This window comes from Balaenoptera ricei, chromosome 7 (assembly GCF_028023285.1).
Source record: "Balaenoptera ricei isolate mBalRic1 chromosome 7, mBalRic1.hap2, whole genome shotgun sequence".
In the NCBI taxonomy this organism is placed as follows: Eukaryota; Metazoa; Chordata; class Mammalia; order Artiodactyla; family Balaenopteridae; genus Balaenoptera; species Balaenoptera ricei.
This window is the reverse complement of record NC_082645.1, coordinates 8,846,093-8,858,389: the sequence shown is the minus strand read 5'-3', so window position 1 is coordinate 8,858,389 and position 12,297 is coordinate 8,846,093. Positions and strand designations below refer to the sequence as shown.

General features: G+C 38.7%; 2 protein-coding genes across 4 annotated transcripts in view; one reads left to right on the top strand and one right to left on the bottom strand.

Annotated features, from left to right (window-relative positions):
• Positions 1-12,297, top strand: part of C7H2orf76 (chromosome 7 C2orf76 homolog) — an 88,972-nt gene that overhangs the window by 34,468 nt on the left and 42,207 nt on the right. The window lies entirely within an intron of this gene.
• The window catches only part of STEAP3 (STEAP3 metalloreductase), a 136,183-nt gene continuing 128,147 nt past the window's right edge, over positions 4,262-12,297 (bottom strand). The window contains exons 6-7 of the transcript XR_009504173.1: positions 9,401-9,509; positions 4,262-4,403 (exon numbers count right to left, since the gene is read on the bottom strand). The gene's annotated coding sequence lies outside the window, so the exon portion shown is untranslated. The remainder of the gene's footprint in view (positions 4,404-9,400; positions 9,510-12,297) is intronic.

The following is a 12,297-nucleotide window of genomic DNA, read 5'->3' as shown; positions in this document are numbered from 1 at the left end:
ATCTGTAGATTGCTTTGGGTAGTATACTCATTTTCACAATGTTGATTCTTCCAATCCAAGAACATGGTATATCTCTCCATCTGTTGGTATCATCTTTAATTTCTTTCATCAGTGTCTTATAGTTTTCTGCATACAGGTCTTTTGTCTCCCTAGGTAGGTTTATTCCTAGGTATTTTATTCTTTTTGTTGCAATGGTAAATGGGAGTGTTTCCATAATTTCTCTTTCAGATTTTTCATCATTAGTGTATAGGAATGCAAGAGATTTCTGTGCATTAATTTTGTATCCTGCAACTTTACCATATTCATTAATTAGCTCTAGCAGTTTTCTGGTGGCAGTTTTAGGATTCTCTATGTATAGTATCATGTCATCCGCAAACAGTGACAGTTTTACTTCTTCTTTTCCAATTTGTATTCGTTTTATTTCTGTTTCTTCTCTGATTGCCGTGGCTAGGACTTCCAAAACTATGTTGAATAATAGTGGTGAGAGTGGACATCCTTGTCTCGTTCCTGATCTTAGAGGAAATGCTTTCAGTTTTTCACCATTGAGAATGATGTTTGCTGTGGGTTTGTCATATATGGCCTTTATTATGTTGAGGTAGGTTCCCTCTATGCCCACTTTCTGGAGAGTTTTTATCAGAAATGGGTGTTGAATTTTGTCAAAAGCTTTTTCTGCATCTATTGAGATGATCATATGGTTTTTATTCTTCAATTTGTTAATATGGTGTATCACATTGATTGATTTGCGTATATTGAAGAATCCTTGCATCCCTGGGATAAATCCCACTTGATCGTGGTGTATGATCCTTTTAATGTGTTGTTGGATCCTGTTTGCTAGTATTTTGTTGAGGATTTTTGCATCTATATTCATCAGTGATATTGGTCTGTAATTTTCTTTTTTTGTAGTGTCTTTGTCTGGTTTTGGTATCAGGGTGATGGTGGCCTCATAGAATGAGTTTGGGAGTGTTCCTTCCTCTGCAATTTTTTGGAAGAGTTTGAGAAGGATGGGTGTTAGCTCTTCTCTAAATGTTTGATAGAATTCACCTGTGAAGCCATCTGGTCCTGGACTTTTGTTTGTTGGAAGATTTTTAATCACAGTTTCAATTTCATTACTTGTGATTGGTCTGTTCATATTTTCTATTTCTTCCTGGTTCAGTCTTGGAAGGTTATACCTTTCTAAGAATTTGTCCATTTCTTCCAGGTTGTCCATTTTATTGGCATAAAGTTGCTTGTAGTAGTCTCTTAGGATGCTTTGTATTTCTGCGGTGTCTGTTGTAACTTCTCCTTTTTCATTTCTGATTTTATTGATTTGAGTCCTCTCCCTCTTTTTCTTGATGAGTCTGGCTAATGGCTTATCAATTTTGTTTATCTTCTCAAAGAACCAACTTTTAGTTTTATTGATCTTTGCTATTGTTTTCTTTGTTTCTATTTCATTTATTTCTGCTCTGATCTTTATGATTTCTTTCCTTCTGCTAACTTTGGGTTTTGTTTGTTCTTCTTTCTCTAGTTTCTTTAAGTGTAAGGTTAGATTGTTTACTTGAGCTTTTTCTTGTTTCTTTAGGTAGGCTTGTATAGCTATAAACTTCCCTCTTAGAACTGCTTTTGCTGCATCCCATAGGTTTTGGGTCGTCGTGTTTTCATTGTCATTTGTCTCTAGGTATTTTTTTATTTCCTCTTTGATTTCTTCAGTGATCTCTTGGTTATTTAGTAACGTATTGTTTAGCCTCCATGTGTTTGTCCTTTTTACGTTTTTTTCCCTGTAATTCATTTCTAATCTCATAGCGTTGTGGTCAGAAAAGATGCTTGATATGATTTCAATTTTCTTAAATTTACTGAGGCTTGATTTGTGACCCAAGATGTGATCTATCTTGGAGAATGTTCCGTGCGCACTTGAGAAGAACATGTAATCTGCTGTTTTTGGATGGAATGTCCGATATATATCAATTAAATCTATCTGGTCTATTGTGTCATTTAAAGCTTCTGTTTCCTTATTTATTTTCATTTTGGATGATCTGTCCATTGGTGTAAGTGAGGTGTTAAAGTCCCCCACTATTATTGTGTTACTGTCGATTTCCTCTTTTATAGCTGTTAGCAGTTGCCTTATGTATTGAGGTGCTCCTATGTTGGGTGCACATATATTTATAATTGTTATATCTTCTTCTTGGATTGATCCCTGGATCATTATGTAGTGTCCTTCCTTGTCTCTTGTAACATTCTTTATTTTAAAGTCTATTTTATCTGATATGAGTATAGCTACTCCAGCTTTCTTTTGATTTCCATTTGCATGGAATATCTTTTTCCATCCCCTCACTTTCAGTCTGTATGTGTCCCTAGGTCTAAAGTGGGTCTCTTGTAGACAGCATATATATGGGTCCTGTTTTTGTATCCATTCAGCCAGTCTATGTCTTTTGGTTGGGGCATTTAATCCATTCACGTTTAAGGTAATTATCGATATGTATGTCCCTATGACCATTTTCTTAATTGGTTTGGGTTTGTTTTTGTAGGTCCTTTTCTTCTCTTGTGTTTCCCACTTAGAGAAGTTCCTTTAGCATTTGTTGTAGAGCTGGTTTGGTGGTGCTGAATTCTCTTAGCTTTTGCTTGTCTGTAAAGCTTTTGATTTCTCCATCAAATCTAAATGAGATCCTTGCCGGGTAGAGTAATCTTGGTTGTAGGTTCTTCCCTTTCATCACTTTAAGTATATCATGCCACTCCCTTCTGGCTTGCAGAGTTTCTGCTGAGAAATCAGCTGTTAACCTTATGGGAGTTCCCTTGTATGTTATTTGTCGTTTTTCCCTTGCTGCTTTCAATAATTTTTCTTTGTCTTTAATTTTTGCCACTTTGATTACTATGTGTCTCGGCGTGTTTCTCCTTGGGTTTATCCTGTATGGGACTCTCTGCGCTTCCTGGACTTGGGTGGCTATTTCCTTTCCCATGTTAGGGAAGTTTTCGACTATAATCTCTTCAAATATTTTCTCTGGTCCTTTCTCTCTCTCTTCTCCTTCTGGGACCCCTATAATGCGAATGTTGTTGCGTTTAATGTTGTCCCAGAGGTCTCTTAGGCTGTCTTCATTTCTTTTCATTCTTTTTTCTTTAGTCTGTTCCGCAGCAGTGAATTCCATCATTCTGTCTTCCAGGTCACTTATCCGTTCTTCTGCCTCAGTTATTCTGCTATTGATTCCTTCTAGTGTAGTTTTCATTTCAGTTATTGTATTGGTCATCTCTGTTTGTTTGTTCTTTAATTCTTCTAGGTCTTTGTTAATCATTTCTTGCATCTTCTCAATCTTTGCCTCCATTCTTATTCCAAGGTCCTGGATCATCTTCACTATCATTATTCTGAATTCTTTTTCTGGAAGGTTGCCTATCTCCACTTCATTTAGTTGTTTTTCTGGGGTTTTTTCTTGTTCCTTCATCTGGTACATAGCCCTCTGCCTTTTCATCTTCTCTATCTTTCTGTAACTGTGGTTTTTGGTCCACAGGCTGCAGGATTATAGTTTTTCTTGCTTCTGTTGTCTGCCCTCTGGTGGTTGAGGCTATCTAAGAGGCTTGATGGGAGGCTCTGGTGGTGGGTAGAGCTGACTGTTGCTGTGGCGGTCAGAGCTCAGTAAAACCTTAATCCACTTGACTGTTGATGGGTGGGGCTGGGTTCCCTCCCTGTTGCTGTGGCGGTCAGAGCTCAGTAAAACCTTAATCCACTTGACTGTTGATGGGTGGGGCTGGGTTCCCTCCCTGTTGGCTGTTTTGCCTGAGGCAACCCAACACTGGAGCCTACCCGTGCTCTTTGGTGGGGTTAATGGCAGACTCTGGGAGGGCTCACGCCAAGGAGAACTTCCCAGAACCTCTGCTGCCAGTGTCCTTATCCCCACGGTGAAACAGAGCCACCACTCGCCTCTGCAGGAGACCCCCCAACACCAGCAGGTAGGTCTGGTTCAGTCTCCCCCAGGCTCACTGCTCCTTCCCCTGGGTCCTGATGCACACATTACTTTGTGTGTGCCCTCCAAGAGTGGGGTCTCTGTTTCCCCCAGTCCCGTCAAAGTCCTGCAATCCAATTCCCACTAGGCTTCAAAGTCTGATTCTCTAGGAATTCCTCCTCCCGTTGCCTGACCCCCAGGTTGGGAAGCCTGACGTGGGGCTCAGAACCTTTACTCCAGTGGGTGGACTTCTGTGGTATAAGTGTTCGCCAGTCTGTGAGTCACCCACCCAGCAGTTATGGGGTTTGATTTTACTCTGATTGCGCCCCTCCTACCGTCTCACTGTGGCTTCTCCTCTGTCCTTGGACGTGGGGTATCCTCCTTGGTGAAGTCCAGGGTCTTCCTGTCAATGATTGTCCAGCAGCCCGTTGTGATTCTGGTGCTCTCGCAAGAGGGAGTGACAGCACGTCCTTCTACTCCGCCATCTTGGTTAATCTCCTTTTTTTTTGTTTTTAATTAAAAAAAAGAAAAAAATTAAGGTCTGTGTTTGCTTGTAACAAACGGGTTTACGTATTTGGAGACTGATTAGTAAGAGAATGTAGTGTTACCCGGCTGAGCACAAGAGGGCCTTCTGGGGAGTGTGACAGGAAGGTGGCAGGCCTCTGTACAGCCAGGAGGTCACGAGAGCTGCTGGTCATTGTGGGCACAGAAGTGACAGCCAGCCTCACTGGTGCTACTGTATCATTTCAAGCTTAACATGCAGCAGGCATGAATTTAGTCTTCATTTTGATTGGTGGGTTTCTAACCTCTGTTTTTAATTACTGAAGTGTTCCAATCATCAACATTTGATGAAACATCTAGAATAAGCTTTTATTATTATCTTATGGTATAATGTACAGATCTTAGTGTACTGTTCTATGAGTTTCGACAGATGTAGTACTTTATATCCAACTTAATTTTTTTAAACTGACATAATTTCAGACACAGAAAAGTTGCAGAAACTGCTGGATGCTCTTCACAGATTCCCTAAATGTCAACATTTTGTTACGTTTGTTTTTCTCTCTCCTCCTCCTCCCCCCTTCCTCTCTTACTCTCCCACTTCATTTTTTTCTCTGAACCTTTTAGAAGTATGTTGCAGACATGATTCCCTTTTACCTGTAAATATTTCAGTGTGTATTTTCTAAAAACAAGGAATTCACTTAAGTAAACCTAGTACAATGATGAATCAGGAACTTAACGTTGAAACAATGCTATTATCTAATTTACAGACCTTATTGAGATTAATTAATTAATTAATTAATTCCTTTAATCTGAGTTAATTTCTTTATCCTGGAGTCTTTTATTGTATTTCATCACATTGGCAATTTTGAATAGTTCAGCCCAGTTATTTTGTAGAATGCCTCCCTCAGGTGGGTTTTTCCAATGTTTTCTCATTATTAGATTTAGGTTATGCTTTTGGCAGAGAAATCATTGAAACAATGCTGACTTCTCAGTGCATTTACACTAGGACGCACATGCTGTCGACTGCCCCCATTACTGGCAATGGTGACTTTAATCAGTTGGTTAAGGTGATATCTGCCAGGTTTCTCCACTGTAAATTTTTATTGTAATTGAAAAGTAACTTGTAGGGGTATATTCTGAGACTATGTGAATGTCCTGTTGCTTCTCAAACTTTCATCCACTAGTTCAGCATCCTTTGATGATTCTTGCCTGAATCAGTTATTATGATGATGATTGGCAAATGGTGATTTTTCTTATTCCATCATTCCTTTTAGATACATTAGTTGTTTTTCTACAGTAAGGAAGAGCTTTTTACCCTACCCCCCCGTTCTCACCCCCCGCCCCATTTATTTCATCTTTTGTTTATATCACTGTGGACTCAAGGATTCTTACTTTATTCAAAGGATTATAATTCTTTACTATTATTATTTTATTTTGATGCTCTACTCATCCCCATTTTGGCCGGTGGTAGCCCCTTCAGTCTGGGTCCATGTCTTTTTAACATGTCCCCAATCCTTCTTTGAGCACTTCCTTACTTCTTGGTCTAAGATGTTCCAGACATGTCCTGTTCTTTCTCTGCCCCAGCCCTGGGATCAGCCATTTCTCAGAGGATCTCTGATTTTATTACTGGAGAATGCTATTGGGAGACCAAGATCTTGGTTTATGTGTGTGCAATGTAAGTGTGTATAGCTAACTTTAAAAAATGTAGTTAATTCTTGACATTTTACTTCCTGATTGACTTTGTAAAATCTCTGAACTCTTCTCCCTTACTTTTTTTTTTTGGTCTGATTTTGAGTGGTTTCACTGCTCAGTATTACTTGCTTAAGAAGAAAGTGAGATATATAAACCCATAGGGAAAACAGACTAGTCAGTCTACTTGTTACGGAGAGATTGAGAGTTGGTACTGAGATATTGCCAATTAAAGAGGGTCCTTGGGCTTCCCTGGTGGCGCAGTGGTTGAGAATCTGCCTGCCAGTGCAGGGCACACGGGTTCGAGCCCTGGTCTGGGAAGATCCCACATGCCGCGGAGCGACTAGGCCCGTGAGCCACAACTACTGAGCCTGCGTGACTGGAGCCTGTGCTCCGCAACAAGAGAGGCCGCGATAGTGAGAGACCCGCGCACCGCGATGAAGAGAGTGGCCCCCGCTTGCCACAACTAGAGAAAGCCCTTGCACAGAAACGAAGACCCAACACAGCCAATAAATAAATAAATAAATAAATAAATAAATAATAAAAGTGTTTAAAAAAAAAAAAAAAAAGAGGGTCCTGCTTTTGAAAAGATATCGCCAAAAGCATATTCAGGTTTTGAAATAAAAACAAATCCCTACATTTTTTATTTAAAAATCTTTGTGTGTGTTATGGGTTACAGTGTTTCTTACTGTTAATACAGTGAGTGCTGTGGTGTTCTTGGTACAGTGCAGAATAGGTTCTCTGAAGTCCTTGAGAATAAGATGTAATCTTCAAGCTGCTCCAGTGCCAGAGGAAGATGTATTCTCCCTGGGGTCACTGTGTCCTTTCCTTCCCAAGTACCATAGAACGCTCCCCATTAGAGCAGTGGTGTGGATCACAGCTAGACGCTCAGCCCAGCCTACTCACATCTTTCACCTGTGCTACTAATAGTATATCCACTACTTGTTTCTGTTGTGCATGTGGGAATTGTGTTCCACTGATTAAAAGGTAAACTTTGGGGTTCAGACCTTTTTGACTTGCGTGCTCTGTGCCTGTCTTTGTCATCTGATTTGAGGTACTGTGGAACTCTGCAAAGATGGTGAATTTATGCTTTATGAATTGTGTACATAACAAAGACCAAATAGCTTATTACTGAGAAATTTTTGAACTAATAATAATAATAGCAAGCATTACTTTGTATCAGATACTGTGCTAAGAACTTTAAGTAGCTTATCTCATTTCATCCTCACAGCATCCTTCTAAATTAGGAACTGTTATTATCTCCATTTTACAGATGAAGAAACTAAGGAACAGAGAGAGAAGTTAAGAAACTTGGCCTGAGATTACGAGGCTAATACAAGGCAAAGCTACAGTCCAACCCAGTCCAACTTGCCTGAGATTACGAGGCTAATACAAGGCAAAGCTACAGTCCAACCCAGTCCAACTTGCCTGAGATTACGTGGCTAATACAAGGCAAAGCTACAGTCCAACCCAGGCTGTTCAGCTGTGCATCATGCACTCCTAAACACTACACTAAGTTGCCTCTTTATTTTTGTCTACCACCTTGCTTGCTTAAGAGGATCCCTGAAGTAAATGGATTCACTCAGTGTCAAGAGAGTCTTTGAATTTAGTTCATCTTGCTCTAGTGTTTTTTTAAATTGAAATATAGTTGATTTACAGTGTTTCAGGTGTACAGCAAAGTGATTCAGTTATATATATACATATTCTTTTTCAGGTTCTTTTCCCCTATAAGTTATTACAAGATATTGAATATAGTTCCCTGTGCTATACAGTAGGTCCTTGTTTACATATTTTATATATAGTAGTGTGTATCTGTTAATCCCAAATTACCAATTAATCCTTCCCACCCCTTACCCTTTGGTAACCATAAGTTTGTTTTCTGTGTCTGTGAGTCTATTTCTGTTTTGTAAATAAGTTCATTTGTATCATTACTTTAGATTCCACAAATAAGTGATATCATATGATATTTGTCTTTATCTGACTTACTTCACTTAGTATGATAATCTCTAGGTCCATCCATGTTGCTGCAAATGGCATTATTTCACTCTTTTTTATGGCTGAGTATATATATGTATATGGATTCCATTATATATGTGTACCACATCTTCTTTATCCATTCATCTGTCAATGGACATTTAGGTTGTTTCCATGTCTTCGCTATTGTAAATAGTGCTGAAATGAACATTGGGGTGCAAATATCTTTTCAAATTAAGAGTTTTCATCTTTTTCAGATATATGCCCAAGAGTGGGAATGCTGGATCATAGGGTAACTCTAGTTTTAGTTCTTTAAGGGACTTCCATACTGTTCTCCATAGTGGCTGCACCAAGTTACATTCCTACCAACAGTGTAGGAGGGTTTCCTTTTTTTTTTTTTTTTTTTTTTTTAAGTCATAAGCAAATGGCTGTATTTTTTCTTTTTTTTTTTTTTTTAAATTAATTAATTTATTTATTTTTGGCTGTGTTAGGTCTTCGTTTCTGTGCGAGGCCTTTCTCTAGTTGCGGCGAGCGGGGGCCACTCTTCATCGTGGCGCGCGGGCCTCTCACTATCGCGGCCTCTCTTGTTGCGGAGCACAGGCTCCAGACGCGCAGGCTCAGTAGTTGTGGCTCACGGGCCCAGTTGCTCCGCAGCATGTGGAATCTTCCCAGACCAGGGCTCGAACCCGTGTCCCCTGCACTGGCAGGCAGATTCTCAACCACTGCGCCACCAGGGAAGCCCTGCCACCTGTTTTTATAAACAAAGTTTATTGAAACACAACCACACCCATTTGTCTACATGTTATATGTACTGCTTTTGTGTTTCAGTGGCACTTACACAGTTGTGACAGACTGTATGGCTCACAAAAACCTAAAATATTTATTACTGGTCTTTACAGAAATAGTTTGCTGATCCCTGATGTTGGTGATTCCTCCTAGTTGCATCACATCAGGAAGCACTTGGTATTGCTTTGTCCCATTATTGGCGGTATTTATTTACTTATTTAACTTACTGGATTACCAGTTTTTTATAAAAGGATAAAACTCAGGAATGGCCAGGTGGAAAATATGCATAGGACAAAGCATGGGGAAATGGTGTGGAGCTTCCGTGTCCTCTCAGAGTGCGCCATTCTCCCTGGTATCTCCATGTGTTCACCGACCTGGAAGCTCTGGTGATACGTATTTAGGTCATTTGGTTAAGGTGCCGTCTACCAGATTTCTCTGTTGTAAAGGTATCTTTATAACTAATAAGTAGTGTGTGGAGCGATAAACATTGAGGTGATATGCATGTGTTGTTTCCAGTAGTTTTAGTGTCTATGGATGATCCTTACCTGAGTCACTGGTGGTTGCAGAAATTGGGATTTTTTTCTAACTCTGTGACTCCTTCTGCATTTATTATCTGGCATTCTTCTGTAAAGAAGCACTCCCTTGGTGCCCCTCCTATTTAGAAAGGAACAGGATAATTTTGTAGTAGCAAAGTCATAGCACATTATCACCTTATCACAAAGGGGCCATTCCTTCAATACAGTGTTGAGGTGATGGTCTCCTGTTTGTACTAGAAAATGTATTGTAGATTCTTTAGTTTAAATACTTAGCTCTATAAATTTGAAACACAAAATAATACTCTATCTTCTGTGGCTATGACAACAGAATGAATATATAACAACGAAGAAGATATGCTAACTTAAGGATAGTTAGTGCTTACCTCTGGGAAGGGAGGTTAATGGGACTACAGAAAGAGAAAAGGTTTCAACTGTATCCATAATGTTGTATTTAACAAAAAAATAGTAAAGATCTGAAGCAGTTATGACAATATGTTAACATTTGTTAAATTTGGTTGATAGGTTAAATGAACTTTTGTTCTATTCTCCATACTTTTTAATGTTTAGATTATTTCATGATTAAAGTAAAAAGCATCTTGATATAGCTTAACTTCGAAGTCTTACTATAATATCTGATAGAACCCTTCATCAGGGTAGAATGTTGGCACAATGTTCTGATTAATGTTATGTCTTTGGTATTCTTGCCTGTACAGATTAGTCATTGATTTAGTCAGTTTCTTTTTTTCCCTTAGGTGTTTGTGCTTTCCTAAAAATCTTTAAATGTAGATCCAGCATCTAATAAAAAATTACAAATTATACCACTTCTATTTTTAGAGCCTTTACTATGAGGTAAAGAATTATTTTGTTGTCCATTGGTACTTTAATAATTTTCCAGACTTTATTGATTTTTATATTGAAACATGTGTTTTAACATCTCAGACTCCTTTGTAGCATCCTAATTGCCAGCAGTATATTTATTATGTTGCCTTATTTTTCTCATAATTAATTCTTCTGTGGATGCCTTTTATGGGGACCTGAATGAATGAGTAAAATTACTGGTTACCTTCTTGTGAACTTTCCAATAATGAAATACTAAGTGGGTTTTTGCAGAATTCTGCAATCCTGAACTCTTCTGTAAAAGTTCATTAGATTCCAAAGTTAAGTTCAAAGGTGGGAAAACATAAAATGAAAGGAAAACTTAGTACAAAGTAGGAAATAATTTTCAGAATATAATAGATATGTTACAGGCTTTTGCTTTCAGCCAAGGTGGAGTAACAGGGACTGAACTTATTCTTTCAATTGAAACAACTGAAAAACTGTGCAAAATACATGAAACAATGATGTTCAGATATTGGACATCAGAGAGCAGAAACAAACAAGGTGGCCCCTATGATTGTGCCATGTTACTGCAGGAGAGAGCATGTAGGCCACAGAGCAGAGTGGGGGAATCCAGGCAGAGGCTGGAGAATTCCATGAGTTTATGAGTCACAGCTGGCATCCTGGAGTGGAGTCTGGAGAGTTCACAGGGCAAAGTACTGGAATGGAGCGAGCTGTACAAAGAGAGAGCTCTAAAGATTTGCAGAGCCTGAATCTTCAGTTGAATACAATCAGCATGTGTGTTTAAGGAAGCCAGGTAGAGAAACGCCTGACAGTAGCAGAAGGCAGAATACTCAGAGCTCATGCAGGGCTGGGAACAGTTTGTAGTTACACCAGTCAGGATGGAAAACCTTGTAATTAATAGGTTATTGAGTAGAGTATCTAGAAGGGTATTGCTGCAATAGTAGGGCAAAATTAACCCTTGGCTAAATTCTGCTCTGCTCTTACCTAACAAAGCTCAAAAGTAAGACTCAAAAGGATGTTTCCAAGTAATTTCACTGTGTTCCAGAACAAAGCTCAGGATGTTTATAGGAATACAAGTATATCCAGTACTCAACAAGATAAAACCCACAATGTCCTGCATCAAATCAGAACTTACCAATAATGCAAAGAAACAAGAAAATCAGAACTTACCAATAATGCAAAGAAACAAGAAAATATAAATCATAAGAGAGAAATCTCAAGAAATCTAAATCATAGGAGAGAAATCAATCAATTGAAACCAAACAGGAAATGCTGTGGATGGTAGAATTAGTAGACAATGACAATTAAAACAGTTATTGTGACTATATTGCAAATGTTCAAGAAAGTAGAGGAAAGATTGAGCATGTGACAGATGGAAGATACGAAAAAAAAAAAAAGACCCAGATTGTCCAGATTGAACTGTAGATGAAAAATACCATGTCTGAGATGTATATGCACTGATTAGGGTTAACATGTAGATCAGATGGGCGGAAGAAAAGGTAAGTAAACTTGAAAACATAGCAACAAAAACTATCTAAAATCACAAAGAGATAAAAGACTGAGAGAAAAATAAATAGAGCAGTAGAGGGGTATGGGGTAACTTCCAGTAGCCAAATATACATGTAATTGGAGACCATGAGGAGAGGAGTTGGGACAGGGGAGGGAAGACCTATTTGAAGAAATAATGATTGAAATTTTACAAGTGTGATGAAAGCTATAAGCCCACGTATCCAAGTAGTTCAACAGATCCCAAGGAAAAGAAACATGAAGAAAGCAGTACCATGGCATAGCATAATCAAATTGCTTACATCTGGTAATAAAGGTAAAACATTAAAAACAGCCAGAGTAAAAAGGACACATTACATAAAAGGAATAAAGATGAAAACAACAACAGCCTTCTCATCAGAATCAATGCATGCCAGGAGACAGTAGAGCATCATCTTTAAAGTATTGAAGGAAAAAAAGTCAACCTAGGATTCTGTTCCTGTTTTTCAGAAATGAAGGCTTGTCAGACATACAGAAGCAGAAAGAGTCTATCACCAGGAGATTGAACTATAAGAAATGCT